Source organism: Podarcis bocagei, assembly GCF_964188305.1.
Source record: "Podarcis bocagei genome assembly, chromosome: 8".
Lineage (NCBI taxonomy): Eukaryota > Metazoa > Chordata > Lepidosauria > Squamata > Lacertidae > Podarcis > Podarcis bocagei.
The window spans coordinates 67,208,458-67,223,983 of NC_138133.1; the positions used below are offsets into that span (position 1 = coordinate 67,208,458).

Genomic DNA, 15,526 nt, shown 5'->3' on the forward strand with positions numbered 1-15,526 from the left:
CATAATGATTTGTATCTCATTGAAATGGCTAATTGCAGGAGATATTTGACTGCTTATTCTACGTTGTTTGGAATGTGCTAATCCTGGTCGATTTGAGAGGAAGAGCTTTCCTGACATTATGGAATAGCGAGGGCCTCAGCTGGATTGGTTTCCCACTCTTCAAGTGTCTATAGTGAAAAGAAAAGAAATGTACACTTGCAGTGCGATCCTATGCATATTTATTGTACTCATTTATTTGGGAGCAAGTTTCTTTGAACTCAGTGGGATGTACAGCAGTATCCCCTGTGCATCCTCTAGGCAAGTCTCACTGGGGCTCATAGGTGCATAGGGATGTGTTTCTTTCATGTGGCACACCGCTAGTTTGAAAGAGGATGTATTCTGAAGGATGCCATTGACACCCTGCCCTCAAGCCATGTGTGCATTTGGTCTCCCTGAAGGACTGTTTTTTAATGTTGTTGATCTCTTCAATATCATTAACAATATTGCCAGCAGAAGCAAGTACTTCCGTAGCTGTTATTTTAACTTCAGAACTGTTTAAAACTTTTTTGGCTGGTCTACGTTGTTGAACTTTTTATTATTATTTAAGTATAGTTGTTGTTTTTGTCCAAAATCGCTTTCAAAATGCTTTTAGATGAGAAAACGCATTGGGCTAGAAATTAACCCTGTATCATTTTCTTTCCCCCTAATGCAGGCTCACAAATAGGTGGGTCATATTATAATCCTTGCAGATTGGTTGGGTAAAGGTAAAGGACCCCTGACAGTTAAGTCCAGTCGCGAACGACTCTGGGGTTGCGGCGCTCATCTCGCTTTACTGGCTGAGGAAGCCGGCATTTGTCTGCAGACAGCTTCCGGGTCATGTGACCAGCATGACTAAGCCATTTCTGGTGAAACCAGAGCAGCGCACAGAAACACCGCTTTCCTTCCTGCTGGAGTGGTACCTATTTATCTACTTGCACTTTGATATGCTTTCGAACTGCTAGGTTGGCAGGAGCTGGGACCCAGCAACGGGAGCTCACCCCGTTACGGGGATTTGAACCGCCAACCTTCTGAATGGCAAGCCCTAGGCTCAGTGGTTTAACCCACAGCGCCACCCGCGTCCCTTAGATTGGTTGGGATTGTAGCCTAAATATTAAAATTCCTTCAAAAGATGACATCAGTGCATGTTACAGGTCTACTGGTAGCTAAATCTGGAAAGGTGTTCCATAGAGGTTTTTTTAAAATACTCCAAACAGGAAACTACAGGTGTCCAAATGTTTTGACTGCACCAGGTATGATTTAGGCCCCTTCACTTTGCTTTCAGTATGCTCTTCCTGCTGGCTTGGGAAGTGGTGTACACATGACTATTAGCCACAATCCATGCCTATCTTGTTTCTAATGAAATACTCTTTCCCTCAAAACCAACATTGTTCCAAATTGAGAAAAGGAATGACCTACCTGCATTCTAAACTTGTAATGTGTACACAGCTTGCAAAACACAAGCTGGCATGCATTTTATTGGTGTAGAGTGAGAATTTTACAGAACAGCAAATGAAGCATTTAGATTACACTCCTACTCAGTGTAACAATAACCTTCAACCTTTCTCTTACAATGTGGAGATCTAGTTTTTAACCCAGAAGTGGAACATGGGCTCCATCTTATCCCCCCCCCCCCCCATATATGCTCACCCTTCCTTGTGGTTCGCTACCACTGTTTTCATGGTAGAGGCCAAAACACAGTAGCAATAGTAAAGCGTGTTGTATGCATGCAGGAAAAGTTTCTTCACTGGCATCTCTAGTTAACAAAAAAATCTGAAAGACCTGTACCACAGACTGTGTGGTACACTAGAATCATAGAATCATAGAGTTGGAAGAGACCACAAGGGCCATCGAGTCCAACCCCCTGCCAAGCAGGAAACACCATCAGAGCACTCCTGACATATGGTTGTCAAGCCTCTGCTTAAAGACCTCCAAAGAAGGAGACTCCACCACACTCCTTGGCAGCAAATTCCACTGTCGAACAGCTCTTACTGTCAGGAAGTTCTTCCTCATGTTTAGGTGGAATCTTCTTTCTTGTAGTTTGGCTCCATTGCTCCGTGTCCGCTTCTCTGGAGCAGCAGAAAACAACCTTTCTCCCTCCTCTATGTGACATCCTTTTATATATTTGAACATGGCTATCATATCACCCCTTAACCTCCTCTTCTCCAGGCTAAACATGCCCAGCTCCCTTAGCCGTTCCTCATAAGGCATTGTTTCCAGGCCTTTGACCATTTTGGTTGCCCTCCTCTGGACACGTTCCAGTTTGTCAGTGTCCTTCTTGAACTGTGGTGCCCAGAACTGGACACAGTACTAAGTCAGACACTAAGTACATATTAGAGATAGCAAAGTGTCTGAGATGTATAAGGTAGCTTTTTAGACTTTTGCTTGTCCTTCTGTTAAACTTTAACAACTTTTAACAAGGCAATGATGTGATGGGTGTTGTGCTACTGGTGTAACACAGCTGAGATCAAGTTGAGACCGAGCGGCTGTTCAAAACCCACCAGTGACCAATGCTGGGAGAGATAAGTCTGATGAATTACTAGCATGCTGTGCTGGTCATCAGGGAGGCAGCTTTGACTGTCTTTGATAAAGCATGGGGTAGTTATTTTATTGGAGAGGCAAATGTCCAAGATGCTGGGTGCAAGTTTTTCAGTGATGCAGGCCTCTTCCTCTTCCATTTGTGCTCCAAGCAAAAATAAAAAGTATGATATGGCCAGCCTGCTTTTTAAAATCACGGGGGGGGGGGGGGGTAGGAAATTTAACCAGGGGCAATGATAAGTGGATGCTGCCCTTCCAGTTACTGTACATGATCACTCATAAATGAAGCATAACAAATTGCAACAGGGCAAGGTGGTGAGAAAATTAAGCCAGGAAGTATGCACTTACTTTTAGAAAAGGCTCGGCCTTACTGGGATAGCATTGGGCTGTGCATGTGAAATCAAATACGTTGCTTTGACAGCTGATGCCTGACAGCTAATTTTGTATAACTCAAAAGCCCACTTCCAACATTGTGGAAACACTAGCTGATGCAAGAGAATAATCGTATCACTTGTTCTGTGAAACTACACACACCGACTACCTCACTCGGGAACAATGTGAGCTGCAAACCAACAATACAGTGGTACCTCGGGTTAAGTACTTAATTCGTTCCAGAGGTCCGTTCTTAACCTGAAACTGTTCTTAACCTGAAGCACCACTTTAGCTAATGGGGCCTCCTGCTGCTGCTGCGCCGCCCGAGCACGATTTCTGTTCTTATCCTGGAGCAAAGTTCTTAACCCGAGGTACTATTTCTGGGTTAGCGGAGTCTGTAACCTGAAGTGTATGTAACCTGAAGCGTATGTAACCCGAGGTACCACTGTATCTGGAGGGCCAGAGGCTAGATGCTGCTGCTTTAGCCAATACTGAGCTGCAAGCACAAACAGCCTGACTGTAGAATTGCAGCTCTCTGTGTGCTCCGACCCTCCACAAAACTAGCTTGGCTTGAGAAATAAATGGTGGAAGGTATGTGGATCCTATATAATACTGAGGGAAAGCAGACAAAACATTCCAGTGCTAATGGAGAACATTTAGCACGTGTGTAAAATCCAGCTATAGGAAGATATGTAGCTGCAAAAGACAAAAGGATGTCATCTGTTGTGATGTCAGGAAGCAAATGTGGTGTGGTAAGCAGAGGAGAGGGAGAGAGAGAATGCTGAGAAATAAGTAAACAGGATGTAAGCAGTTACAACAGCTTGCAATCACCATGTGCAATTATATGGTCATAGAGGTCATATGGTAATATGCTAAAACCCAATAGCGTACTCAGGCATTGCCTCTCATTTTGCATACAGTATGCTGGGGGGGGGGGGGAGAGGAAATGCCACGACAATCTTATCATATTCAACAACAGAGCTGTGAGATTGGAAGGTGTGCTGCTCTACCCGTAAATAAAACATTCTGCTTCTTTTCTGAGAGTGATGTATAGAACTCCCATTAGATTAGATTGCATTGTAGGCAGCATGTGACAGGTGAGGATGTACCTCCTTAGTTCATTCATTAACTCATCAGCCCCTTCTGTTGGAGTGAGTCAGCCTGCCCACTTCACTTCCTCTGGCAACGCTGTCATCGTTCATCTCTTTCCCCCCCCGGAGCCACATATGTAAAAGCCTCTGTGCTTTCTCTGCTAGCAGTGTTTAATTAAAACATGCATTTGGAAAGTAAAAACATTTGATTATCTTCAGCACAATACTATCCTTTTCTTAAAAAATATATACCGTATTTTTCGCTCTATAGGATGCACCCAACCATAAGAAGCACCTAGTTTTAGAGGGGGAGAACAAGGAAAAAAAACCTATCCCTCTCTGCGCAGCGCCCCTTCAGGGAAGCGGCAGGAGAAACTGAGCCCCTGCCATTTCTCTTCCCGCTTCGCTGAAGGGGCACTGCGTGAGAGGGAAAGCTGCACAGCTCCTCTCCAGCGAAGCCAAGCCAGGAGAGCAAGAGGGATCAGTGCGCAATGATCCCTCTTGCTCTCCTGGCTTCAGCGAAAGGTTGGTGCACTCCAACCCCTCTCACTCTCCAGGCTTCAGGGATAGCTGCCTGAAGCCTCCCAAGCATGGCGGGAGCGCTCTCACTGCGCTTCGGAGGCTTTGTGTTGCTTTTGCTGAAGCCATGGAGCCTGCATTCGCTCCATAAGACGCACACACATTTCCCCTTAATTTTTGGAGGGGAAAAAGTGTGTCTTATAAAGCGAAAAATACGGTGTATTATGGTTTTGATCTTCATTACAGTCATCATAGTATAATAATATGCTCAACCATCCATCTTCATTCAGCTGAGTCTGTCATCCTTCAACAAGCATGTGAGGAATGCAAGAATACAGGGGTAGGGGAGTAATTAAGACATAATTGCTCATTTTCTAGTGACTAAAAGATGCCAATGCTACTTGGCATATTTGTTTACAGAACCAGTCAAGACAATTCATACTGTTAAAAGGGCTCCATTCTCAGATTTAAATGTCTGGCTGCTTCCCTGGAAACATAATTCAAGACGTTTCCTCAACAGATGTTCTCTGTGCTAAAACTTAGGTAAATATGCTTTTGTATATCTTATGTCCCACTGCACAATTTAACAAAAGCACAATTTCGGCTGCATGCATCTGAAGAAAAAGACAAATATGTTTCTGAACCAGCTAAATTGTTCGGTGTTGTGTGCCTTACACTAGGGATGGAGAACATGTGGTCCTCCAGATGTTGTAGGTCTACTCTTATATTGGGGGAGTCCATGCCATCAATGGCATGGAAGATCTTTGGTTCAGTACAGTACAGTAGCTCACAAACTGTTGTCTTGTTGCCTGTTGCAGGAGAGAGGACAGGTATTTTTCTCAGACTGGGCCTCTGGATTTTGAAATGAGAGGGAAGGATGGATAAATGGCCACTATTCAAGCTATGCTAGAATGGCCTATAGTGTGAATAATATACAGAGTTAGATACATACAGTGATAAGTTCTTTGGAGCTCATCAGTTGCAGCGACACAAAGCGAAGTTTATTTTTCAAATTCACGTTTCAAAGAAAGCTTTGCTTTTATATCTCATTCTTGCCGTTTGAAGTTGTTTTCCATGGGGTTAGGTGCATCTATGCTGAGCTTTCCATAGCCCTTTGTACAGGTTGGATTAAGTTTTTTAATGCTTGGGGTTTTCCTTTTAACTTCTCTGAACGGCTTGTGATTTTTTTTTCTGGGCTTTGGCCTACAGGCAGCTTTGAATAAGTTTAATTTTTATGTTGCTTTCCCCTTCTCCTTACTTAATTTATTCCCTGTAAAGATTTCACCCCTCTATTTTTAAATATTCTCATTTCCACTGAATTTTTTTTTCTTGGGTCTTATATTGGGCTGATTTATACAAAATTTCACATGGGGATCAACCTGTCTTCCTTAACCTTTATTTCTATCTGCTATGCAGCGTGCAGTGTATAAACCTTAACTAGAAGGTTGTTGGAGTTTAGGTGGGTTCGTGGCTAGAGTGCATTGAATTTTAATCATGCATGCTGCAATCTTACATAAACGCTACTTTACCTGATTGCTTCACATTTTCTCCCGCAATCACTGTGTTCCAATTTTTGCCTCTTGTATACACAGCTTCTTATATTTTCTTTTATCCCAAAATTAATTCATGTAAAGTGTTATTTTGATTTTCCTTTGACATTATTTGTGGACTATGCTTACATCCTTCACATACTAAATTGCATTCACCGGTCTTCTGTTGCTAACTGAAATCCATTTAGACAGTTTATCTTTGTACATAACTCCCTTGTTTACTAGGGCAAATTATGAACTTCACATTCAAACTCCCAACTCCCATTACCCCTGATTACTGACCATACTGGCTGTGGTAGCTGGAGTCCACAACATCTGACAGGGCAGAGTTTCCCTTTTAATCTTAGTCTATCCTGTCTGGATGCAGATCTGAGGTAGGTGTATGGGAGTTATCACCACGCCAATCCCGAGATGTAAATTAGGCTAAAAGATTGGGATTGGCACAAGGCTATCTGGTGAACTGTATGAACCAAGGAATGGGATTTCCTCAATCTGTCTGTCTTTCATGAAGGGGGGAAATCATACAAGCAACGAGGCAGTGTGCATAGAATGTATAGCCTACCATAATGAGCATTTTAGCTATACTACAATTGGAAAAACCAATATATGGAGAATATGTCAGCATAGGAAACGAGTGCATCCTGTGTACAGTCTCATATTACACACATACATTTACATACATTTGTTTTTAGATTTACACTCACATGTGGGTTGCATCTTATTCATATCAAAGTACTTTCCCTGTAAGATTTTTTTTTGGGTTTTTTGGTGCACCTTTAGACAAATGCCAGCAGTTGGAAGTATGGACGTTTGAGAAGCTTATACTAATTGGATTGTTCTAAATTCAGACCTGTTTGTCTTTCCTTCTTCTAACCAAACACCATATGTGTGCCTGCTGAACATATTCTTCCTGAGAGACTATGCTCATTTTTCTTGGATGTTATGAAAATATTTCTAAGGAAACAGAAGGCATACAGAATCAGTTACCCACCACACTCTTTTCGCCAATAATTTCCCCTTCTGTCCAAAGGCCCTTTATATCGTTATCAGTGATGGGCAACCTGTGGCTTTGCAGATGTGGGTGGAATCCAAGTCCTATCAGCCTCAACCAGCATGGCCATTGGTCAGGGTTGAGGACCAGGGCAGGAGATACATTAGCTGAAGCCTTCTCACAGATTTAGAGCATTGAAATACATTAGGAGCAGTAACATGTATGGGCGAGGAAGTTCTACTGACAATGTTATTGATATAGGCTGAGTTTGGAAATGTGACATAAATTGTTGATTGGGATAATTCGTGTGACTTCTTGAGCTCATTTCTGAGATAGTTCCTTGTTCCAGCAAATGAGCAAGTCAGTTGTGCTTGCAAACACAATTTCTGGCACAAATAGTAGATGTAAGTACATTGGACCTTGGCCACAGTCCCAAGTCCCTTGCATACACAAGGGCTCGCTGTTCTCTCCCTTGAAGGGAAGCAGTCTGTGTGAAATGCAGCAGCAGTTCTCTATGAACAGAAATGAGTGAGGAAGTCTCAATGTAGCTGTATATATGCTGATAAGACCTGCTGGATGATTGATCACAGCCTTACTTTTTCAAATCCAACACAATCTGAGTTAAGCCAGTACTGGTCACACTCTGACCTATGATTTATAGTTCACCACACATATACAACCACCTTGGTTATTTGTTACAGGATGCAAATGATTAACTTTAGAAGAGCCCTGCTGAGATCTGACCAAAGATCTTGCTGCCAGTAAGTCAAAACTTTTAGGATTCCCTTAATTCATCAGACATAGCTTCAGTTTCTGATGTAGGCATTGAACCTAAAAAGGCTGCCCCAAATACAGGAGGCGAAAAGGAACTTGATAATATGGCAGAAATTCCAAGCTAGATTCTAAGGCAATCAATGAGAGTGTGACGGCTGAAATGGTGATGCAGTTAATTTCTCTGGACAAAAACAACAAATGACTGTGCTCACTGAGAAAATGTAGGCGGGGTAGTGGTACAGGAAAGTGGATTTAAAAAAGTGAGTGTGTTCTTAAGAATAACATTAATAACTTGAAGAACTGCACCTGAGGGAATAATCTAAGATCATACAGGATGCTAGACTATTATGAGGTGCTAAACCAGACCATTTTGCAAGGGTGCTTGGTTGAACTCACAGATATATCAGAAGATAAACTGCTTACCTAGCATGTTCTTAGTTTGTGTTAGCCTCCATTGAGGAAAGCTACAAAACCAAAATACTTCATGTTATCTAGAACAAGAGCTCTCATACCTGGGTCTTGCTGTACTCTTGGAGGCATATTGAGAGGGCTTCCTCATGCGGTAGATGCTGAAGGACATGGTGGCTGTCCCTAGTCATTTCTCTATGGGTTCCTCCTTACAGGTATTGCCATTTTCCTGAACTGGTATCTTAGTGGCAGTGATGCTTTCCTGTTACAGGCTGGGCTTTCTGTTTTGCCTGGTCACATTTCCCAAACCACCTCACAGTAAGGTGTGTTGAATTTTTCAACTTTCAAACTGCAAAAAATGAGGGGTGCTAAAAAGTTTGCAACATGACTTGGGCATTCAAAGATATTTTGGTTACATTAATATAATGGTAGTTTTGCTTGGTAAATAATATGTATGTAAAATTGCATAGAAATAATTATAAATGATTGCCAAGTACAGTGGTACCTCGGGTTACAGACGCTTCAGGTTACAGACTCCACTAACCCAGAAATAGTACCTTGGGTTAAGAACAGAAATTGTGCGGCGGCGGCAGCAGGAAGCCCTATTAGCTAAAGTGGTACCTCAGGTTAAGAACAGTTTCAGGTTAAGAACGGCCTCCAGAACGAATTGAGTTCTTAACCTTAGGTACCACTGTACTTGCAGTCATATTATATATTAATATTTTTTCATTTACGGTATATATTATACATATTTTATATTACCTGACACTTTCAAAAGGTAAAATTAAAATTCTTTGTTTCTCCATGAATAGTTTATGTGCTTCTTCATCAAATGTCGACTTACCAAGCTAAATGTTGTCTATTCACAAAAAAAGCAGATTTGAATTCCTTACCCCCCCCAACATATTTTTAATACCTCTCACTGAAGATATTTGCAAAAAATAAGACCCACCCCCTAAAATGACATGCTCTGACCTCACACTGTTAGGAAAGTTGCCTATGCAAGCAAGCAGTCAGGCAGACAGAGGCAACCAGCCCAGGTCATGTGCTCCTCCATTCATGTGTTGCACAATGGTGCTGCACTGCAGCATTGGAGCAGGCAGTGAGCAGGAAGCAGGAAGCAGAGAAGCCAGTGAGTAAAGTTAGAAGGGAGATCTACATATACCACGTGGCCTGCCCTGCACCCTCTTAAGCTAGCCTGCTACTCTCAAATCCTGTGGAGGACTCTCTCTTGTCAGCAGTGCTGAAATAAGACCAAATTGCCTCGATGGCAGATGGGAGGTGGAACACCTTTGCTCCAAGTGGCAAAATATATTGGGCCAGCTCAGATCATATTCTGTTAAGTAACAGAAATGATGGAGATGAAATTTGGGATTCAACCACCTTTTACTGTATGGCTTTATGCCAGTTTACTAATGACATTTGCATCTCACTGCCATTCAGCTCCCACAGTACAATTTTCTCCTTTATGCACTTGCCAACTTAGATTTCACTTCACTTCACTCACCTGGCAAAGTGGGCTTGTCCATGAAAGCATAAGCAATTTGCTTTATTGTTTTTATTTATTTCATAAAAATTATACACCGGTTGATTGTAAATAACCTCATTAGTCTTTATTTGCTTGTACAAATTGTTAAGTCTCCAAAGTGCTACAAAACTTTGTGCTGCTTTGGCTGCAAGATAGTAATAAGATAGTAACACCTTTAGAATTTGTTTTACCTAAGAAAGCTTAATGAAACTGGAGTGTTAGGGATACTTTACTTTACTTACGTGGTTTAAATGGGAGAAACAGATGGCTATTTATAAAATAGTGTTATTTTCTGAAATGTATTATGAAGAAATGATTCAAGGATTTTCAGCAAAATTACGCAAAATGTTACATCATCTTTCTGCTTTCAGTGCCATGGAGTTTGATAAGTTCAAACACTTGTCTCAAATAGTGAATCTTCCTCTTTATCAGTATCTTGAATTGAGGCACATTTTGTTCATTTCTACAGAAGTTTATTGTTCACTGGACTCTTCTGCAATATTGGTTAGAAGTGCACAATGTTGCCACTAAATTAGTATTGTAATATAGTACATCAGTACTGATGGGGAAACTTCTATAAAATTACAATGAAACAATTGCTTTTAAATGAATGAAGCCACTGATTATGCAAAATGCAACCACCACCACCACCACCTCAATGTGGGTGGTGACACATAAAACAATGAAATTGGAGTTTCTGCAGATATTTCATCCTGTGATAAATATCCAGGTTGAAGTTTGAAAAATACATTTTTTTGTGGGGGTGCACACAAACACAAAGTTTAAATCATAAAACAAATAACTGCTGAATATTTCCATTCTGATTTTATTTGATCCTCTTTTATATTGTTCTATTTTTCTATTTTCTGGATCAGTGGAAATAATAATTTATAATAATTTATTATTTATACCCCACCCATCCCCAGCCACTCTGGGTGGCTTCCAACAAAAGATTAAAAATACATTAAAACATCAACATTAAAAACTTCCTTAAACAGGGCTGCCTTCAGATGTCTTCTAAATGTCGGATAGTTGTTTATTTCTTTGACATCTGATGGGAGGGCGTTCCACAGGGTGGGCGCCACTACCGTGAAGGCCCTCTGCCTAGTTCCCTGTGATTTCGCTTCTCACAATGAGGGAACCGCCAGAAGGCCCTTGGCGCTGCACCTCAGTGTCCAGGTTGAACGACGGGGGTGGAGACGCTCCTTCAGGTATACTGGGCAGAGTCCTTTTAGGGCTTTAAAGGTCAGCACCAACACTTTGAATTGTGCTCGGAAACATACTGGGAGCCAATGTAGGTCTTTCAAGACAGGTGTTATGTGGTCTTGGCGGCCACTCCCAGTCACCAGTCTAGCTGCCGCAATCTGAATTAGTTGTAGTTTCCGGGTCACCTTCAAAGGTAGCCCCACGTAGAGCGTGTTGCAGTAATCCAAGCTGGAGATAACTAGAACATGCACCACTCTGGCGAGACAGTCCGCGGGCAGGTAGGGTCTCAGCCTGTGTACCAGATGGAGCTGGTAGACAGCTGCCCTGGACACAGAATTGACCTGCGCCTCTATGGACAGCTGTGAGTCCAAACTGACTCCCAGGCTGCACACCTGCTCCTTCAGGGGAACAGTTGCCCCATTCAGGGCCAAGGAGTCCCCCAAACCCACCCACCCTCTGTCCCCCCAAAACAGTACTTCTGTCTTGTCAGGATTCAACCTCAATCCGTTAGCCGCCATCCATCCTTCAACCGCCTCCAGGCACTCACACAGGACCTTCACCACCTTCACTGGTTCTGATTTGAAAGAGAGGTAGAGCTGGGTATCATCTGCATACTGATGAACACCCAGCCCAAACCCCCTTATGATCTCTCCCAGCGGCTTCATATAGATGTTAAAAAGCATGGTAAAGAGTATGCTGTTGCCAAAAGCTGTGTAATTGATATGCTATGATGTGATTTTTTTGGCTTGACTTTTAAAGCTGAATTTATGTTTTGCATATCTTCTGTTGTATCCAATAAACTACTTTGATAAACATAGTTAAAAAGGTGTGGTGGTGGTGGTGGAAGGAAACATAATAGGAGATGAAGTGCGTGAAACAACTATATCCCAGTCTCAAGAAGGCTGATCTCTAAATCACCGACATAAAAATAACCATATTCATGGCACCATGCTCTTATGAGCTTTGTAAAATTTAAGGCACAGTCAACTAAGTGGTGTGCTGGTGGAAGTGTTTATATAAGGCTGAAAGAGCGTTTTATCTTGCCGATTGAGAGCTTTCAAAAGGAAACCATCAAAGGAAGTTGGAAGAGAAGTGAAACGGAAGAGAGCATAAGATCAGAAAAAAGCAAAACTGTGAGGCATCTAATATAAGGCTTTTGAATTTCTGCGCTTTATGAGAAAGAAGTTCTTATACAAACTGAAGTTATGTGAATATGTAATTAATTGTAAACTGTTACAAGTGGGAACTGCAAACAGCTTGCAAAGTCATACATGACTTAGGACTCAAGGAGAACCCAGCCTAGAACTAGCCAGCCTAAGTTATGCAGGGGATGCTTCACTTGTGTTGTCCTCAGGCAATATGGCTCAGGGGGACATTGCAAGGCTATGGAACTCCTTCCCTGAAGAGATCACATTGTCTTCCACGCTACCATATGTTCAGTAAGACTTAGCTGTTGCAGCAGGCCACTAGAACATAATAGAAGTGACATCATTTGCACAATGTAATGTTGATTAATTTTGTATGTTTTATTGTAGTTCTACTCTTGCTTTTAATGCTTTTTAATAATGTTAACAATTATTAATAATAATTAATGTTGCTACATGGACTGCTTCTGTTCAAAACTCTCCATTCCATTCCATTTCCCCCAAACAGGTTTCCATATTTCTCCCCAATGTACAGTGAGCATTCCATGACTACTGAGCATACATCATTCTTTCTCATTGAACTGTACTCTGGGTTCCTCTGAGCCTGCTGATACCCCACTTCTTGTATGTAGGTGGTGTCCTTTTGGCTACATAAGAGTGATACTCACAGCCTGAAGCTTGAAAATAGAAGTAACTATGAGAACATCTGGTTTAGGCAGCCCAGCCACCACTTTCTGCTGGAGGATTAAGCAGAACAAAAATTGATCGCTCATTAGATTTGTCTTGCATTTGATATGCAGTTTGGATTTGAAGTTCAAGCACTTAGTTTCCCAGAAATAAAAAGTGTAGCTGTATGAGCAGTGAAAGAACCCAGTGCAAAGAGCAGTGTTAAATTCCATAACAAGAATATATTACAATCATAAAAACAAAGTAAACTTGAACCACCAACATCAAGATGCATATCCCCCCACCCCCCCAGAAAAAAGAACGTTTAACTCATTCCTTTAGATTCTGCTTGAGGAAATGAAAATGAAAAGAAAATGAACAGGGAAAATGAAAATGAAATTACCAGAGTCACGACGAGCACAAGGGGAAATATTATAAAGCAAACTTTTATGAATCATTTTAGGGAAAAGGTTGAAAGGCAGATTTTTTGGGGGGGTGGAGGCATGAAAACTCAACTGAGCGACATAAAGGCACTGAAAGGCCAGGACAAAATCAGTTAGTGGGAACAAGGGGATACAGGAAGCCCTGCTTAGGCTCAATAATACTGAGGCTAGGTAGATAAATTAGTAGAGAAAGAAAGGTTGCATTTTCCTAGAGTGTCAGAATCAAGCACTGATCACAATCATCAAAAAGATGTTCTATTTATTAAAATTATTATTATTATTCTGTTAAGAATTTTGCTTTATGAGTGGTGAATAATGGGTATATGTGTTGTGGATCTGGTGGTGTGAGGGTTGCCTGTGGTTTGAGACTGGAGGCACAGTGTGTGTGTGGCTTGTCACTGTGGTTGTAGACCACAGTGTCATGTGTCTGCGGTTGCCACAACATGCACTGAAATGAATAATTTGAATATTAAATGTTTGTAAGTGGGACCTGCAACAAAATATTAAAGTATGGAGGGTTCCTGTTCAGTATTCCAGTAAGCCATGCTTTCCTCCACGATACTCTACCCCATTATCACTCCATTTTCCATTCCTTCCCCAGTTAGTCAACATTTTGTGGCCACTGAGCATTTTCAATTCTTATTGGACTGGGGTGCCTTTTGGGGGCGGGGAGGGTCCCTGTAGGGTTTTGCCCCTTAAATATTTTTTGTATTTATGTACAGCCTTCTTTTGTACATAGATGTGACAGTGGCTCCTCCTTTATGTCAAATGCAAGAGGACCACCAAGACAACTGACTTGGTAATCAAATTATTGTCATATACCATGAACCAGGTTGAACTCAGACTTTTTTTGGAGGAAAGGGACTATCATTGTACCAATTCCACGACATAACACTATAAATATTAAGATCAATATATTCGAACTTATTAGACTTCTTAATTTCAGAAAGGTCTGAATTAGGTCTGAATCCAGATATATCCCAACTATTAACAACCCCAGTATTACTACTTTTGGAAGAGTAGTATTATGGGATACAGCACAATCTATCCCTTCATGAGAAGGCTATAATTCAGATACAGTAAGTAAACCAGCAAATAAGTGTGGAACAGCAGTCATTTTGAATGGAACCCACTTCAGAAATAACAGTATGTGGATATATGTATGTGAAATACTGTAGATGCTTGTCTTGGCTGCAAAAGGAGAGACAGAATGAGGTCTTAACTCACATCAAATTCTGCACAGGTCTTAGAGAAGATTTCACACACACACACACACACACACACACGGCGAAAGTAGAGAAAGTTCTCTGTACATTCAACCTCTCCTACTTTACCTGGTAAGCTATTGTTATCTTCACTTTTAAGACGAAGTGTGGAAGCCCTTAGTGTCCAGCAGTCTGTTATTACTCAGGTCCACCAGTTGAGCCTGCAGAAAACAAACAAACAAACAAACAAATGCTACAAACTGGGACGGCAATTCAAACCCTGGCCAGGCTTAATGGAGTGGATGGGTGGGTCACTGCTGCATCTGCAGCCCTGCGTCTTACACCGCTCAGTGCAAGAGGACAGGAAAATTGTTTTGCCAACTTGGAGTTAGTGTAGCAATGGACCCAATGTTGGGGATTCAGTGGACTGTGGATAGCTCAACCCCTCAGTGTTTCGGGGCTTTCTGTGGCCTACCTACCAGTGCGGATTCTCCCGGCTGCACTTCCTAGGAGGATGGAGCGAAATATTTTGCAGTACTAGTGCCAGGGGCTTAGCCAAGAGGGGGGCAGGGAGGGGCAGCTGCCCCCGTTAATAAAAAGAATAACTGAGGTTTTGTCCCCCCAAAAAACAAAAATCCTGGCTATGTCCATGACTAGTGCAGTAATGCTGGTGCGGAGGAAATTTTACTTGCAGCCTAAAACCCAAGTGCTAAAAAACACTTCCAAACACATTCTAAGCAAGACCTACCCAAAGATATCCAGGTGCTACAGCAGTCAAGCCTTTGTGGAGGCGAATTCCCATCAGGAAAAGTATTGCACTGAAGACTTAATAGGCAAGGTGTTTCATGTTCATCCCCATCCTCAGTGCTAATAATAGATGTGTGGGCACAAGCGGCTCCAACAAGCACAGAAAAAGCCTTATTATCTTCTTCCTCATCAAAATGTTGATTGCACTCATCAAAGGCCATAACAACATTCGTAACATCAACGGACACAGCAATCAAAACCCAATCTGGTGAAAACGTTTTTGTTACGCAAGGCGAGTTAAAATAGAGGGGAGTCACATATGGTTTGT

General features: G+C 41.8%; 1 long non-coding RNA gene across 1 annotated transcript; it reads right to left on the minus strand.

Annotated features, from left to right (window-relative positions):
• Positions 1-12,140: 12,140 nt before the first annotated feature.
• On the minus strand, positions 12,141-15,493 carry LOC308593121. The gene is made up of 2 exons (XR_014010748.1): positions 15,200-15,493; positions 12,141-14,672 (listed from the first exon to the last, which is right to left on the minus strand). It is a non-coding gene; the product is annotated as an uncharacterized lncRNA (long non-coding RNA).
• Positions 15,494-15,526: the final 33 nt, after the last annotated feature.